The 17,841-nt window shown below is 50.4% G+C and overlaps 1 pseudogene; it reads right to left on the bottom strand.

The window, feature by feature from the left end:
- Positions 1 to 4,543: 4,543 nt before the first annotated feature.
- On the bottom strand, positions 4,544 to 6,153 carry LOC100139514 (vesicle-associated membrane protein-associated protein A-like; annotated as a pseudogene).
- Between the last annotated feature and the right edge of the window lie 11,688 nt (positions 6,154 to 17,841).

Raw genomic sequence — 17,841 nt, forward strand, 5'->3', positions numbered from 1 at the left:
CAGCTACAAAAAGGAACACATTTGAGTCAGTTATAATGAGGCAGATGAAACTGGAGCCTATTATACAGAGTGAAGTAAGTCAGAAAGAGAAACAATAATACTGTATATTAACATACATATATAGAATTTAGAAATACGGTAATGATGATCCTATATGCAAGGCAGCAAAAGAGAACAGACTTCTGGACTCTGTGGTAGAAGGCGAGGGTGGGATGATTTGAGAGAATAGCACTGAAACATGTATATTACCATATGCAAAATAGATGACCAGTCCAAGTTAGGTGCACGAAACAGGGCACTCAAAGCCAGTGCTCTGGGACCACCCAGAGGGATGTGATGGGGAGGGAGGTGGGAGAGCAGTTCAGGATGGGGGAACACATGTGCACCCATGGCTGATTCATATCGCTGTATGGCAAAAAAATCACAATATTGTAAAGCCATTATTGTCCAATTAAAATTAATTACTTTAAAAAATCAAAGGTGCTGAGGGTCAGCTACACCTGATTGGCAGCCAGCCCTTGAGGCTGTCCCTGAGACAAATGCACTCATGCAGCTGCCCTTTCAGGAGCCGCCAGCGCCCAGGGGCCAATGTGCCACCAGGGGGATGTCCACTTGGGACTCAGGCTCCACGCTGGACACCAGAATTGTTTTTGAACCAGTGTTGGTCTGCTTGCCCACATGCAGTAAAGCATCTACTGACACCAGGTGGTGGCGAAGGAAGGCACAGCGTTTATTGTAGGGCTCCAGACAAGGAGTTGGGAACAGATAATGCTGCTGCTGCTAAGTTGCTTCAGTCGTGTCCGACTCTGTGCGACCGCATAAACGGCAGCCCACCAGGCTCCCCCGTCCCCGGGATTCTCCAGGCAAGAACACTGGAGTGGGTTGCCATTGCCTTCTCCAATGCATGAAAGTGAAAAGTGAAAGTGAAGTCGCTTAGTTATATCTGACTCTTCACAACCCCATGGACTGCAGCCCACCAGGCTCCACCGTCCATGGGATTTTCCAGGCAAGAGTACTGGAGTGGGGTACAGATAATGCTAAAAAGCCCAAATTCCCCAGTGAGTTCAAGGCAGCCTTTTTTAAAATAATTTATGTATGTATTTCTTTTCCGTTGCGCTGGGTCTTCGTTGCTGTGTGCGGGCTTTCTCTAGTTGCGGCATGCAGGGGCTTGCTCTCCATTGTAGCATGCAGGCTTCTCACTGCAGTGGCTTTTCTTGTCGCAGAGCACAGGCTCCAGGCATGCAGGCTTTAATACTTGCGGTTCGTGGACTCTTGAGTTTGGGCTCAGTAGTTGTGGCCCACGGGTTTTAGTTGCTCCATGGCATGTGGAATCTCCCTGGACCAGGGATTAAACCCATGTCCCCTGCATTGGCAGGCGGACTCCCATCCACGGTACCACCCTGGAAGTCCTAGAGTGGCCTCTTAAAAGGCAAGAGCGGGGAGGGAAATTGCAGGGTATGTGAATGGCTCGTGCACAATTCTCTGACTGGTAGATGGTGAGGGAACAGGGTGATGTCACAGGGGTTAACATTATCAATCCTCAGGCTCCAGGAGGTCTAGGGGCTATGTGCTCATGGTCATCAAGTATTAATAGTTAATTTTGCCCATTGGGGGTGATTTTAGCACCTGTAAAACAACTTAGGAAATGTGCATCAGATACTATTATCTGGGTACTTCAGAGAGGAGCTAAAGCAGCGGGCCTGGGGGAGGGGTCTGTCCAGGGAAGGCCTGTGGGGTCCACTCAGTTACAACAGCCAGCAGGACACAGAGATGGGCCTCTTCAGGAAAGGGAAAGATGGAACCATGTTGGGATCATCTTTCCCACACCCTAAATTCTCATGAAACATAAAACTGTACAACAGGCCTGCCAAAGAACTGTCAGATCTCAAGGTTCATCTTGACACCCACTTTTGTTTCCAAAACCTGACTGTCCGGCCCCAACCCTGCCCGGGCCTGCTGCCTGAGGCAGGTGGGCGTCTTGTGAGCAGGGCAGCACCCAGCCAGGTGAGTAGGACCCAGTGGAGGCAAGGCCGTGGATAGTGGAGGGTGGGCACAGGTGGGAAACACAGGGTAAGCCCAGGTTACCTCGGGTGCCCGGGGTCAGTCTGCTCAGCCCAGGTAAGAACGGACTCTGAGGAATGCGGCTCGGCTCGCGTGGCCGGAGGCTGAGGCTACAGGAAACACCCCTGTCCGTCCTCAGACCCTAAAGAACATGCACCCAGAGGGTGGGGGTGGACGCTCCAGCCTTCATCCACCCTCATGTCTGCAGAGGAGCCCACCTGAGGGCCCGCATGGGCCCAGGCTGTGGCCCCCAGGGTGGCACCACTGGGTGGGCAGTCACTCCAGCACCCGCTCCCCACCCCTGTCAGAGTGTGAATGCACCCTGACTGACCCCCACCTCCCCCAACCCCCCGAAGCCCACCGCCTCTCCTCCAGGCCCAGACTTTCACCCAGCCTCGGCTCCCAGAAGCCCGGCAGCAGAGCAGATGCGGGCGCAGGGCTGGGGTGTGGAGGCTGGGAGCCCAGATCTGGAATGAGGGAAAGGCCTCCTCCCAGAACAAAACACCCGAATATCTCAAGGAGGTGCCCCTTCCGGCAGTGTTGAGTAGCTGGGCCACTAGTTATCTCAACAGGGTTAAACAAATCAAACACAATATTGATGTTCTGTTGGTTATTTGGTCACCTGAATCAAATCTGGAAACTATTTTAGCAGAAAATTAGAAAAGATTCAACTCACCAGATTTCAAAATTAAGACCAAACAAAAAACAAAAACCACTATATGCAAAGGTTGCAATGAGTGACACAAGCACGTGCGTGTGCGCACGCGCGCGCGCACACACACGGAGGATTTATTCAAGCCAATTAAGTGAGAAAAGGAGAAATGACAAAGTGAAGCAAGTGGGAAATGTAAACATGAGACTTGCTACCAGATGACTCAATAATCCACGTTCATGGTTACACGTCTGAGTAACAGCAAACGAGGGTAAAGTAAATTCAGCAAGCTTCTCTTTAACTCGGCGAAGACTGCAGTGCATTCTGAAGGTTTTCCGTCTAGACTGGAGCTCCGGTTTCCTCGTGGGCTCTTTGCTCTTCCCTCTGCTCCGCGCGGCGAGGCGATCCGTTGAGGGGAGAACAGCGCCAGCAGCAGCGGGAAGCAGGTGCGCCAGGAGAAGGGGGCGCGGCTGCAGGGGCGGCGGCGCGGGGCTGCCCCGGGCGCCTCCTCTCGGCTACGCGGCCTTTCGCTCGCTTCTAACCCGGTCCCAGCCGCCCTGCCCTGGGGCGGACCGTCCCGCAGCGGCACCTGGAGTGCCCGCAGGTCTGGCACCCTCGGCCCACGCTCACCGGGCGGGTCCCGACGCCAGAGGGCTTCTTTCCCCCGGGCCGTAGCTTCCGGGTGAGCAGAGGGCACGCCCCGGGGCGCTGGCGGGACCGACCGGAAGCGCGTCGCCGCGGTGCCGGCGCCTGACGGGCTGAGTCGCTCCTCGTGGTGCTGCGTGCAGGTGTTCCACGGGAAGGGCGCATTGCCCACCTGGGGGCGTCTGCTCCCGGGTGAGCCCAGAGCGTGGAACTGGTCTCTTTCCTTCCAAGGAGAGCTGAGAGTCTGATCAACAGGGGCTACTTTCGGAGTACTATTGCAGCAAACATTTGAAAACTTAGAGTTCTTTCAAGAAAAATCCTCTCCATGGGGCTTCTTTGGTAGTCCAGTGGCTAAGACTCCGAGCTTTCAGTGCTGGGGGGCCAGGGTTCCCATCCCTGATCAGGGAACTGGATCCTGCATGCTGCGACTAAGTTCGCATGCCACAACTTAAAAAAAAAAAAAAAGGTCCCACATGCCAAAACTAAGACCTGGTGCAGCCGAGTTAAAAAAAATTTTTTTTAAGAGAGAAATGTTCTCCAAAACAAAAATGTGGAGTAGGGCAGAGAATGGGGAACACTGATTATTACAGCAGCAGCAGTGCCCTTATTATCACCAGGCGCTGTTACCTCTCTGGTTCTCTGACACCAACACGGCCACCGGAGACAATAGCTTTCACACCCCAGTCCACAGTAAGAGACGCATCTCAGGTGTGACCCTGTGCACACCCACACAGACACCTGAAGTAACATCTACTCTCACACTGTGAGGCCCTTTCTGAGGCTTTCATTTCTACACCACTTAGGGTTGCCAGATTTAGCCACAAAAATAAGGGACTCCCAGTTAAATATGACCTTAAGATAACAAAGACTTTTGATTAGTATGTGTAAGCCCTGTATAACACTGCGGGTATATTTATACTGAAAACAATGCCTTCATTGTCTGAAATTCAGATTTAACGGAGGTCCTGTATTTCCTGACAACCCTTTAAAATGCTGGTCACAATCCCCTAACCTGATGTCACTAGTGAGTCTCAGGCCCCTTAGGTGACAGGACCACAGCACTTCTTTCTTTATGGGAAACCAAGTTAAGTGCAGGAACTAGATCCGAAGCCCGCGGGCACCACCCCTCCCGGCTGTCACACTCTCCTCCCCTCCGCCCACCCCACCCCAGCAAAGGCCTGCACTTGCTGCAGTAAAAGGTTTGTGGTTTTTTTTTAATCAAGCAAGAATCTGTTAACAGTTTTATTATTTTTGTGTTAAATACCACGGGGCCGGATTGGAAAAATGAAAAACTCAGTCAACAACTGTTTTACAAGGGATAAAAAAAAATCCTGCCTTGATATCAGCAAAGGTGAAGGAGAAAACTTACACTGTACAAGGCACCATTCCCCCACAGAACACCTCCTGGCATTTCCTGAATGAGTGGGATTAGCAATCTAAATAGATCATATTTCAAGAGTTAACAGCAACAGATAAAATTCAAAGGGATCATTAAAATAACATTTGCAAGACTCTGGACAATTCTTGAACTCTTATTAAAACCACAAAGAAAGAACAGTTCTTTATTTGTGAATTTCATAAAGGACTGAATGTGCAACCACACCCCGTAGGGATTGTCTGGTGACAGTGGCGCTTCTGGGGGCCAGAGATCTGCCCTTCCGTGTCTCTTCCTAACCATGAGGCCGAGGCTGGCGAGGCCTGCAGGACGCTGTACACACAAAGCGTGGTCACTGTGGACCACATTACCAGTAACACAGTTGTTCAGTTGCTCAGTTGCATCCGATTCTTGGCAGCCACATGGACTGCAGCATACCAGCCTCCCCAGTCCTCCACGATCTACCAGAATTTGCTCAAACTCATGTCCACCGAGTCGGTGATGCCATCCAACCATCTCATCCTCTGTCGTCCCCTTCTCCTCCTGCCTTCAATCTTTCCCAGCATCAGGGTCTCTTCCAATGAGTCAGCTCTTCGCATCGGGTGGCCAAAGGATTGGAGTTTCAGCTTCAGTCTTTGCGATGAATCTTTTCTGGTCAAAAGGAAACAAAGAGATAGCACTCTGTGTGCTTCGCTCTTCAAGCTGAATGTCCCTATAAAGAATCCAGTGACGATGGCTGCAGTGACAGCAAGAAGTAAAGGCGGGGTACTGGTGACATTCTCTCTGGAGGCCCCAGGTGGATCCAGGTTTCTCCGGATGTGCTACCTTCCTGAGCCTGAGTCTCCTCCCTCGGGGGCTGGTTTACCTCTTCCAGCTCTCCCTTGGAGCCTCCTGCACTGTTCCTTGAGCTTCCTCGTCTCCGTCTTGTTGAGGGAAACACAGTGGGGCTTTGGCAGGGGTCGTCCAGCTTCACAGCGCTCAGAGGAGCGGCTTTGCTGGGTTCTATGTCCTTCTATTTATCATTTGCGCTGGGCATCTCAAATACACATCTCAACTGAGAACCCATTCCTTCATGGGGTTTTGCCTCTTTCCACATGGCTTCCATGTCTGAAACGCTTGGTGGAGCAAAGATCGCCTGTACCGTAAACTTGTGTTTACTCGTCTCACTGGGGTCACTGTCCACCCTGGGTCAGCGATTCCCCTGTTGGGCCTCACACAGTACCCACGAGGTGCTGTCATCTTCACTTTGAAACACACCTTTCGATCTGATGGATTTTTCGATGTGAGATTTGTAGTGACTCCATCTGTGAAGGGGCCTTTGAATTTGACAGGATCTGCTTGTGCTTTGCCACGGCCGCAGAGGTGGATGCCATCGGAAACAGCGCAGAGCCAGGGCATGCCCACAGCGTGTGGCTGGCTGCGGGTGGGGGTGGCAGCGGCATGCCCAGGCCTCCTGAACCCCGCACCCGCCACTCTGTCGCCGGCTTGCCGGGCCACCCGCGGGTCCACAGCTCCAGGTCTCACGACTGACTCAACCCCACACCGGCCACTGTGGCCATGCGCACTCTGGAGTTTATTTAAAGATGACTTTTGTGTGCAGAAACAACTAGTAGCAGTCACTTTGTTTTTTAAATAAAGTTTTTCAATAAATTAATTAAATTCCATTTATTGAAATACTACGTTTAAAAACATAGTTTTTCCTTAAGCATTGACGTCCAACTTAAAAATCTTTTATGTTTATAAACCCTATGTTCTGTGCTTAGTCACTCAGTCGTGTCCAACTCTTTGGGACCCCACGGGCTGTAGCCTGCCAGGCTCCTCTGTCCATAGGGATTCTCTAGAAGAATACTAGAGTGGGTTGCCATGCCCTCCTCCAGGGTGTTTTCCCAAGCCAGGGATCGAACCCAGGTCTCCTGCATTGCAGGCAGATTCTTTACTGTCTGAACCACCAGGGAAGCCCCTTTATAAATCCGGTCAATTTTAACAGTCATTTACCAGCAGCCTTCTTTGATTGATGTTCAGTCTTCCTGACAAACCAGTTTAAGTAAAAACTCTTAAACTTTTAAAACTACATATTTAAATGCTTCAAACACTTCAATTCAGTAGTGAACAAAGCATTACCTAGCAATACGGTGGGTCTTCGGTCCTGGCACAGAAGTATCTTCTTTGCATCACTCGCTGTGCTGATGCAGGGCTGGAGAGAGAAAGAGACAGATGGACACACATATACACACCCACAAACCAAGCCATGTCCTAGAGGGGGCAAGTGTTACCCTCTTTACAAACCCGTCCGTAACAACCTCTTATCAGTGACCACTTGTCCGCCTCCTGAATCTCAGCAGAAAATAATTCATTCCAGATAAAGCATTGCCGGCTCCCTTCTGAAGAAGATGAGCACCTTGGGGAGCAGTGGCGCTGAGTGGGAAGGACAGGAAGGCACGCTCACAGCTGGAGAGGCGGAGGACAGCCCAGCCATCTTTACGGTTAGAGAAAACCAGCCTTCCAAACACCTCGGGATATCACCTTTGGGGTGACAGAGCTGGTCAAGAGTGCGGTTTCAAAGTGCAGATGTAAGGTTCTGTTTCGTGATCGGGGCACTGGTTCCCACAGGGGTCAGTGTGTGAACAGTCAGTGGGCCATACATTCTGCATGTAGATCATGCTTCGGTTTTGTTGTTGGTCAGTCGCCCAGTCATGTCTGACTCTTTGCGACCCCGTGGACTGCAGCACGCCAGGCCTCCCTGCCCCCACAGTCTCCTGGAGTTTGCCCAAGTTCGTTCCATTGCATCAGTGATGCCATCCAGCCATCTCATCCTCTGACACCCTCTTCTCCTTCTGCCCTCAGCCTTTCCCGGCATCAGGGACTTTCCAGTGAGTCGGCTGTTCTCATCAGACGACCAAAATACTGCAGCTTCAGCTTCAGCATCAGTCCTTCCAACGACTTACTCAGAGTTGATTCCCCTTAAGATTGACTGGTTTGATCTCCTGGCTCTCCAGGGGACTTTCAGGAGTCTTCTCCAGCACTGTAGTCCAAAGGCATCAATCCTCTGGTGTTCTGCCTTCTTTACGGTCCAACTCTCACAATCATACGTGACCACTTGGAAAAGCATAGTCTTGACTGTACAAACTGTTGTTCGCAGAGTAATGTCTCTGTTTCTCAACACACTGTCTAGGATCGTCATTGCTTTCCTGCCAAGAAGCAATCGTCTTAAGAATTCATGGCTGCAGTCACCATCCACAGTGATTTTAGAGCCCAAGAAGAGGAAATCTGTCACTGCTTCCACGTTTTGCCCTTCTGTTTGCCATGAAGTAATGGGGCTGGATGCAATGATCTTAGTTTTTTAAATATTTAAGCTGACTCTTTCACCTCCTTCACCCTCATCAAGAGACTTTTTAATTCCTTTTCACTTTCAGCCATTAGAGTGGTATCATTCGCATATCTGAGATTGTTGATGTTTCTCCCACCTGTCTTGATTCCAGCTTGTAACTCATCCAGCCCGGCATTTCTCATGATGTGCTCAGTGTATAGGTTAAATAAACGGGGTGACAGCAAACAGCCCTGTTGTACTCCTTTCTCAATCTTGAACCAGTTCCATACAGGGTTCTAACTGTTGTTTCTTGACCCGCATACAGGTTTCTCAGGAGACAGGTAAGATGGGCTGGTATTCCCATTTCTTTAAGAGCTTTCTACAGTTTATTATGATCCACACAGTCAAAGGCTTTGGTGTAGTCGATGAAACAGAGGTAGATGTTTTTCTGGAATTCCTCTGCTTTCTCTATGATCTAGAGAATGTTAGAAATTTCATCTCTGTTTCCTCTTTCTTTTCTAAACCCAGCTTGGACATCCGAAAGTTCTTGGTTCGCATAATGCTGAAGCCTAGCATGCAGGATTTTAAGCACGGCCTTATTAGCATGGGAGGTGATTGCAATTGTCTGATGGTTAGCACATTCTTTGGCACTATCCTTCTTAGGAACTGGGATGAGGATTGACCTTTTCCAGTCCTGTGGCTACTGCTGCATCTTCCAGATTTGCTGACATATTGAACACAGCATCCTGATGGCATCGTCCTTTAGGGTTTTGAATAGTTCTACTGGAATTCCATTGCATCCACTAGCTTTATTAAAAGAAGTATTTCCTAAAGCCCACTTGACTTTGCTCTCCAGGATGTCTGGCTCTGGATGACTGACCACACCATCATAGTTATCCAGTTCATTAAGATCTTTTTTGTACAATTCTTCCATGTATTCTTTCCATCTCTTCTTGATCTCTTCAGCATCTACTAAGTCTCTACCATTTCTGTTCTTTATTGTGCCCATCTTTGGGTGAAATGTTCCCTTGAGATCTCCAATTTTTCTGAAGAGATCTCTAGCTTTTCCCCTTCTGTTGTTTTCTTCAATACTTCAGTAAAAAGCTCCAAAGTTTACTTTGAAAGTCAGTTAAGCTTCTCTCCCTCTGGATACACATTCGTAAGCCAAAAGTTCACTTCCTGCAGGCCCAGGTAGAGGAGCCTTTTTACAGTAGGGTTCTTACCCCAAAGCATGCATCTAGCAGCAAGTACCCCGGTGTTAGCTCATTGTTCTGGTACTTCAGGTCAACCAGCCCTCTCCCACCAGGCATCAGCCCAGGCCCTGGACCCTCTGCTGGGCCCCAGGACAGCCTGGGGTGGCGGGAGGGGCAAGGCTGAGCTCAGCCGTGGACAGGAGCCCAGGCACAGAGTGCCCAGGACAGGCAGATCAGGCTGGTATAAGGGGGAAGTAGGGGAAGATGCAGGGTTGAGCCGTCTAGGGAGGGGTGGAGGAATGGGGGTCCTGACATCCAGGCAGCAGGGGGAGAATCACTGACACCCTAAATGCCACCTTGAAAGTGAAAATCAAAGTCAAAGTTGCTCAGTCGTGTCTGACTCTTGGTGACTCCGTGGACTTAGTCCATGGAATTCTCCAGGCCAGAATACTGGAGTGGGTAGCCTTCCCTTTCTCAAGGGGATCTTCCCAACCCACGGATCAAACCCACATTCCAAGCAGATTCTTTACCAGCTGAGCCACAAGGGAAGCCCAAGAATACTGGGGTGGGTAGCCATTCTCTCCTCCAGGGGTTCTTCCCAACCCAGGATTTGAACCAGGGTCTCCTGCATTGCAAGCAGATTCTTTACCAACTGAGCTATCAGGGAAGCCCAAATGCCACGTTAGAGCTCCCAAATTCAAGCCAATCTTCTCACTGCATCTCTAGAACTCTTAATACATTGTCCCAGGTTGTACACAAGGCCAGCAGGGCCAACACTAACCAGGAAGCAGTCACGCCAGCACCAGGATGAAAAGCTCCTAACTCCGACTACAGACCTGACCCCGCAGCTGTCACTCCCAGCCAGAAAAAACCCCGTGCTCAAACCAACTGAGGCCCAGCGGACCAGGGCCTCGCCCGGGCTCCCGCCTCTGTGTCCAGCACCACCAAAGGCAGAGACTGAGCCTGGGTCCAAGCCGGTCACTAGGAACACCAGGGCAAGTCCATGGCCCCCGAGCAAGTGATCCGTCAAGTTCAAAGTGTGGGCCACACTGCTGGACACCTTCTTAAATGTCAACAGCCTTACACTGCAGGGAGGGCGGGGGGTGGCGGAGCGGTGATGAGAGTTTGAGACATAGAGACCTTACAGACATGTGAGTGAGTCTTCCCAGTGCTCTTCTGACTTTTCCCTCATCATCCTAGAGAACTGCTGGCAAGTTCTCTGCCTTAAGGAGAAGGGGGAGCACACAGAGATGGAGCCCAAGGCCGAGCCCCTCGGCAAGTTCATCACTTTCAACAGACACCCACGGAAAGAAACCCACCTCCATTATCACCCAGAGCACTCGGGGCTCAGCACTGGGCCCTTGGGGCTGACAACAGGAGACATGGCTCTGAGCTCAAGTGATCAGGCCCAGGACTTCTTCCCAGACAGCGCAGTGGTAAAGAACCCACCTGCCATTGCAAGAGACATAAGAGATGAGGGCCGAATCGCTGGGTAGGGAAGATTCCCTGGAGAGGAAATGGCAACCCACTCCAGTATTCTTGCCTAGAGAATCCCATGAACAGAGGGGCCTGGTGGGTTACAGTCCACGAAGTCGAAAAGAGTCAGACATGACTGAGTGACTAAGCACACACACCATCAGGCCCAGGTGTGACCCACACCCCTGACCCCACTGCCTGGGGCAGCCCCCCTCCCCCCAAGCTCAGTGGGAAGTGCGGAGGGCAAGGACCGTGGCCCCTCCTTTCCTCACTCAGAAAGAAAGAACTCCTGGGGGGACATAGCCTGGGACTTGAGCCCTGGGACTTGAGCTCCAGCCAGAACATCCGGTTCAGCTGTGGATGGGCCGTTCCTCCCCAGGGCCTCACCTGCCTCTGCTGCAGAGTAACACCAGGATTTGGTGATGGCTCAGTTGCTAAGAGTCGGACATGACTGAGCGACTTCACTTTCACTTTTCACTTTCATGCATTGAAGAAGGAAATGGCAACCCACTCCAGTGTTCTTGCCTGGAGAATCCTAGAATCCTAGGGGGAACCTGGTGGGCTGACGTCTATGAGGTCGCACAGAGTTGGACACGACTGAAGCAACTTAGCAGGAGCAGCAGCAGCAGTTGGTAAAGAATCCGCCTGCAATGCAGGAGACCCGGGTTCGAATCCTAGGTTGGGAAGAACCCCTGGAGGAGGGAACGGCTACCCACTCCAGTACTCTGACCTGGAGAATTCCATGGACTGTATAGTCCATGGGGTCCCAAAGAGTTGGACACAACTGAGTAACTTTCCCTTCATTTGGTGATTTTACTAAAGATGGCTCCCACCTTATGAAAACAGACTCATAGACCCAGAAAACAAGCGGCTGGCTGCTGGAGGGTGGAGGAAGGCAATTTGGAGAAGAGCATCGAGAGGCAGAACCCTCCAGTTAGGAAGTAAATAAGTCACGGGATGTAACACACAGGATAAAGAATATGGTCAACGATATTGTAATAACTCTGTGTGGGGACAGATGGTTACCAGACTGACCGTGATGATCACAGCGTGTGCAATGTGAAGTCATTCAGTATACCTGAAACACAACACTGCATTAGCTACATGTCAATCGTTTCAGACTTCCCTCGTGGCCCGGTGGATGGGAATCCACCTGCCAGTGCCTGGGACACAGTTTCGATCCCTGGTCCGGGAAGATTCCGTATGCCATGGAGCAATTAAGCTACTGAGCCCGAGCTCTAGAGCCCACGTGCCTCAACCACTGAGCCCGCATGCGTAGAGCCTGTACTCCGAAACGAGAGATGACACCGCGATGAGACATCGACACGCTACACGTACAGAGCAGCTCCTGCTCACCGCAGCTAGAGAAGAGCCCCCACAGCAGCGAAGACCCAGCACAGCCAAAAATAAATAAATAAAAGATTTTTTTAAAGTTTGCTCCCACCTATACTTATTCCACAAATGTTTATTAAGTTACCCAAATACACCAGACGGTGTTTTCTAGGTCCGACATAAAGCACCCCAGACTGGGGGTCTTAAACAAGAGAATTTTCTCCCAGTCTCAGAGGCTGGAAAGTTCAAGACCAAGGTGTCAGCAAGGCTGGTTTCTCCCGAGGCCTCTCTCCAGGCTTGGGGACACCCGTCTTCTCTCTGCCACCTCCACGGTCCCCCCTCTGTGCAGCTGAGTCCTCGTCCCCTCTTCCTGTAAGGACACCAGTCGTAGCCCATCGGGACCCCCTAGTGACCTCTTCCTGACCTGACATCATCTGTCAAGACTCGTCTCCAAATACAGCCCCATTCTGGGAGACTGGGGGTTCGGACTTCAACCGGCCAATTTTGGATGGACACAACTCAGTCCATAAGATGGATATTGAATCTTAAAAAAGACAAAGAAAACAGAGTCCTGGGACCCCTCAGAGTCTGGGAGATGTGACTACGGCCCCACCCAGAGAAGAGCTCAAACCCGCACGGGACCATCAAGGCAGGAGCCCAGAAAAGGAAGGCATGGGGGCTTGCCTCACCATCGTGGAGAAACCCCACCCGGCCCAGCAAACCGTGTGCGTGCGTGTGTGTGTGTGTGTGCGCGTGCGTGTGTGTATGCGCGTGTGCGTGCGCGTGTGCGTGTGTGCGTGTGTGTATGCGTGTGTGCGTGCGTGTGTGTGTGTGTGTGTGTGTGTGTGTGTGTGTCCAGGCCACAGATGCTACGTCACCTGTGCTGCAGGTACCAGTGGCTCCCACCACATCCCCGTCCCCAGGGAAGCCTTTCAGGGAGCCATGCCGCATCACCTTTCCAGGCAGCACTCAGGTCAAGGCCCGGAGAGGAGAAACAAGAGCGCAGCACAGAGCAGAGGTCACAGAGCAGAGGTCAAAGAGCGAATCCCTCCTCCGTCCAGCCCCTCCTCCTCCCCAAGAAGTCCCCCGCCGTCCCAGCTGCTAGCTCCATCCAGCAAACACTGCTCTTACAAACAGCTGACCCAGATTCTCAGCTTGAATTAGGATGTTTCCCAGGCAGGCCAGGACGTACAGGGATGAATTTAAATGTTTCTTAAAAGCAAACTCGGGCTGCCCTCCCCAGCGGGGACAGCGGTGTGGGCACCAGCCAGTGGCCGTGACCCCCAGGCGGGACCTCATCACGGTTGCCGCATCTTGGGCCTCCTTCCCCATGCTCCACGCTGACTCACGGAACCACTGCAGAGACATCTGTGTTTTAAATTTTAATTAACCCACATTCTTTCCTAGATCTCCTGACCTGATTTTCCATTCTCTCTCTGCTGGGACCTCTGTGTAGCAATAGAATCACGTTCCATTTTAACCCCAATACCCATCAAACAGGGACTTGACCCTCCAAGCAAAGGACACACACATCAGGCAGCAAGCAGGAACTGGTGACAAATGAATGCGTTGGTTAGGGCCACTGTTCCCCTGGACCACTGCAGCTGGGATCACAGAGGTGGAGGGGAGGGGCCCAGTCCAGGCCAGTCATGGGCAAGGGAGTGTGGACCCTGCAGATCCAAGAATGGTAATCAACCCAGGGTCCCAGCTGCTGAGTCTGAAATTCATGCTCCCCGCAGCCCCTCCCAGCCAGGGACCTAGAGCAGCAAGGTGGAGAAAGCAGGCCTGCTCCTAGGAGCCAGCTCCTCTGATGGCCTGGCAGGACCTCTCATAGGCTGCAGGGCTCACAGGATGCCATCAGTCTCCCCTCCTTCCCTGGGGTCCGACCTGCATGCCTGCCCACCCCCTCATGTTCCCTCCCACAGACATTCTCATGTTAAAACGTTTAATCCCCTTGCTTCTCAGAAAGTGAAAGTCGCTCAGTCTCTTTGAGACCCCAGGGACTATATACAGTCCATGGAATTCTCCAGGCCAGAATATTGGTGTGGGTACCCTTTCCCTTCTCCAGGGGATCGTCCCAACCCAGGGATTGAACCCAAGTCTACCCACATTGCAGGTGGATTCTTTACCAGCTGAGCCACCAGGGAAGCCCAAGAATACTGGAGTGGGTAGCCTAGCCTTTCTCCAGGGGATCTTCCTGACCCAGGAATTGAACCGGGGTCTTCTGCATTGGAGGCAGATTCTTTACCAACTGAGCTATCAGGGAAGCAAAACAAAGAGACCAGCTGCCAGGCCTCATGCCTCCTGAGCTGACCCCATCCTCCACCAGACAGTGGCCAAGCCCTTCCTCCCGGTCCCCCACCCCCAGAGTCTGTCCTTCAATGCAGCAACCAGACTGACCCCACCTGTGGCCTGACCCTGCTCCTGTCTGACCAGACATCTTCTGCAGCCCCTTTTCTCCCTCTGCTCTGGCCCCCGGCCCCCATCTCTCTGCACAGCTGTTCCCTCCACCAGCAGCTCTTCCCAGACGCCTCCTCCTCCACTCGTTAGACCGGCCCTGACCACCAGCTCCTGGGGCAGCCTCCCCTCCCCCTCCCTCTGCTCCAGTTTCCTCCACGGCAAGGATACCTGCTTACAGAAGAAACAGTTCACAGCGTCACTCACTCTGCCTCACCACTCCACAAGAACAAGGCAGGCCGCGTATTCATTTGCTTACCAGCGAAGCCCCAGGAACCAGGAAGGGCCCCTGCATTAAACAAGGGGACGATGGAGCAGAGGAGAGAAAAGCCAAGCGTCTTTACACCGTCATCTCCTAGGACTTTTCAGAAGAGGAAAATAAAGGGGAGACAAAGAAATAGTAAAACTTTTCAGAGCAGAGAAGAGACTCAAGTTTTCACTGTGAAAGAATAAGCTGAGTCCGGAGAGGGACAAAAGTAAAATAAAAATGAACTCTATTCACAATATATAAAGAACTCTTGAAACTTAGAAAACAAACACCACAATTTTTTAAAAGGCCAACAAATTTGAACTGACACTTCACCAAAGAAGTCACACAGATGGCAAAAACCATATAAAAAGATGCACAACGTCATTAGTCATTAAGGAGATGCAAATTAAGGCCACGATGAGGTGCTGCTATGCACTTATTAGAAAGACTGAAATTAAAAAGGTGGACAAGGCGCTTCCCTGGTGGTCCAGTGGCTCCACACGCACAATGCAGGGGGCCCAGGTTCAATCCCTGGTCAAGGAACTAGATCTCACATGCCACAGCTGAAAAAAAGAAAAGAGGAGACTGTCCAGCACGTCACAGTGAAGACGGAAGGCCCCGCGTGCGGCAGCAAAGACCCAGTACGCCCAAATAAATAAGTGAAATATTTTAAAAATTAATTAATTAATTAAATGGTGTTCTGTTTAAAGGAAAAAAATGTTTTAAATATGGCCAGTTTTGTTGCCCAAGCTGTTCCAGGCCCTTGCTCAAAACCTACCATCCCCCACCTTTACCACGAGTTAATAAATCCTTAAGCCACAGGTTCTAGAGATAAGAAACGAAGCTCTAGAGAGAGCCAGACAAAAACCAGATGGCACAGACTGGAATCAGTATGGCCTTGAATCTGACCTCCAGTAGACCCTGAGTCCATTATACCCTGATTTTAATATATTAATGTATTGAATGACACACCTATTGGCTGCGTGACTGGAAATTACAAACCAAAAAAGGACCTTTGTCAGCAAAGTGATGTCTCTGCCTTTTAATACGTTATCTAGGTTTGTCATAGCTTTTCTTACAAGGAGCAAGCATCTTTTAATTTCATGACTGCAGTCACCAGTCTCAGCGATTTTGGAGCCCCCAAAAATAAAGTCTGTCACTGTTTCCATCATTTCCCCATCTATTTGCCATGAGCTAGTGGAGGTGATGGAATTCCAGCTGAGCTATTTCAAATTCTAAAAGATGATACTGTGAAAGTGCTGCACTCAATATGCCAGCAAATTTGGAAAACTCAGCAGTGGCCACAGGACTAGAAAAGGTCAGTTTTCATTTCAATCTCAAAGAAGGGCAATGCCAAAGAATGTTCAAACTACTGCACAATTGAATTCTCTCACACACTAGCAAAGTAATGCTCAAAATTCTCCAAGCCAGGCTTCAACAGTACGTGAACTGTGAACTTCCAGATGTTCAAGCTGGATTTAGAAAAGGCAGAGGAACCAGAGATCAAATTGCCAACATCTGTTGGATCATCAAAAAAGCAAGAGAATTTCAGAAAAACATCTGTTTCTGCTTAATTGATTACACTAAAGTCTTTGTGTGGATCACAACAAACTGGAAAATTCTTCAAGAGATAGGAATACCAGACAAACTTACCTGCCTCCTGAGAAATCTGTATGCAGGTCAAGAAGCAACAGTTAGAATCAGATGTGGAACAACAGACTGGTTCCAAATTGGGAAAGGAGTACGTCAAGGCTGTATACGGAGAAGGCAATGGCAACCCACTCCAGTACTCTTGCCTGGAAAATCCCATGGACGGAGGGGCCTGGTAGGCTGCAGTCCATGGGGTCGCTAGGAGTTGGACACGACTGAGCGACTTCACTTTCACTTTTCACTTTCATGCATTGGAGAAGGAAATGGCAACCCACTCCAGTGTTCTTGCCTGGAGAATCCCAGGGACGGGGAGCCTGGTGGGCTGTCATCTATGGGGTTGCACAGAGTCGGATACGACTGAAGTGACTTAGCAAAGGCTGTATATTGTGACCCTGCTTATTTAACTTATATGCAGAGTACATCATGAAAAACGCTGGGCTGGAGGAAGCACAACGTGGAATCAAGATTGAGGGAGAAATACCAATAACCTCAGATATGCTCCATCCTAAAGGAGATCAGTCCTGGGTGTTCATTGGAAGAACTGATGTTGAAGCTGAAATTCCAATACTTTGGCCACCTGATGTGAAGAGCTGACTCATTTGAAAAGACCCTGATGCTGGGAAAGATTGAGGGCAGGAGGAGAAGGGGACGACAGTGGATGAGATGGTTGGATGGCATTACCGACTCAATGGACATGGGTTTGGGTTGATCCTGGGAGTTGGTGATGGACAGGGAGACCTGGCGTGCTGTGGTTCATGGGGTCGAAAAGAATCAGACATGACTGAGTGACTAAACTGAACTGAACTGATGCAGATGACACAATCCTAATGGCAGAAAGCAAAGAGGAACCAAAGAGTCTCTTGATGAAAGTGAAAAAGGAGAGTGAAAAATCTGCCTTAAAACTCAATATTCAAAAAACTAAGATCATGGCATCAAGTCCCAATAGATAGATAAGGGAACAATGGAAACAGTGACAGTCTTTATTTCCTTGGGCTCCAAAATCCCTGAAGATGGTGACTGCAGCTGAAATTAAAAGACACTTGCTCCTTAGAAGAAAAGCTATGACCAACCTCGACAGCATATTAAAAATCAGAGACATTACTTTGGCAACAAAGGTCCGTCTAGTCAAAGCTCTGGTTTTCCCAGTAGTCGTGTATGGATGTGAGAGTTGGACCATAAGAAAGCTGAGCACTGAAGAATTGATGCTTCTGAACTGTGGTGTTGGAGAAGACTCTTGGGAGTCCCTTGGACAGCAAGGAGATCCAACCAGTCAATCCTGAAGGAAATCAGTCCTGAATGTTCACTGGAAGGACTGATGATGAAACTGAAGCTCTAGTACTTGGACACCTGATGTGAAGAGCTGACTCACTGGAAAAGACCCTGATGCTGGGAAAGATTGAACACAGGAGAAGGGGACGACAGAGGATGAGATGGTTGGATGAC

This window comes from Bos taurus, chromosome 21, assembly GCF_002263795.3.
Source record: "Bos taurus isolate L1 Dominette 01449 registration number 42190680 breed Hereford chromosome 21, ARS-UCD2.0, whole genome shotgun sequence".
In the NCBI taxonomy this organism is placed as follows: Eukaryota; Metazoa; Chordata; class Mammalia; order Artiodactyla; family Bovidae; genus Bos; species Bos taurus.